Source organism: Pyricularia oryzae, chromosome 5, assembly GCF_000002495.2.
Source record: "Pyricularia oryzae 70-15 chromosome 5, whole genome shotgun sequence".
In the NCBI taxonomy this organism is placed as follows: Eukaryota; Fungi; Ascomycota; class Sordariomycetes; order Magnaporthales; family Pyriculariaceae; genus Pyricularia; species Pyricularia oryzae.
The window spans coordinates 3,627,490-3,627,787 of NC_017852.1; positions in this window are offsets into that span (position 1 = coordinate 3,627,490).

Sequence of the window (298 nt, forward strand, 5' to 3'; positions counted from 1 at the left end):
GAAACAAGGAGCGAAACCCGACGCACTAACCAGGAGGTCAGAGGATATGCCTGAGGAGGGGGATGAACGACTTAAGCACCAAACACAAGTCGTACTGAAAGAACACAATTTACCTGCCCGCCCCACCCGGTTACAACCCATAATCCGCCAAAACAAACCCCTATTGCCAAGACACCTGATAGAGCTACTAGACGCCGGATACGAATCCGACCCGATAACGCAATCTGCCCTAGAAGCGTTGAGGACAGGCGCCGACCGCCACCCCAAGCTGCAATTGGCCGAATGCGAAGAACGATCC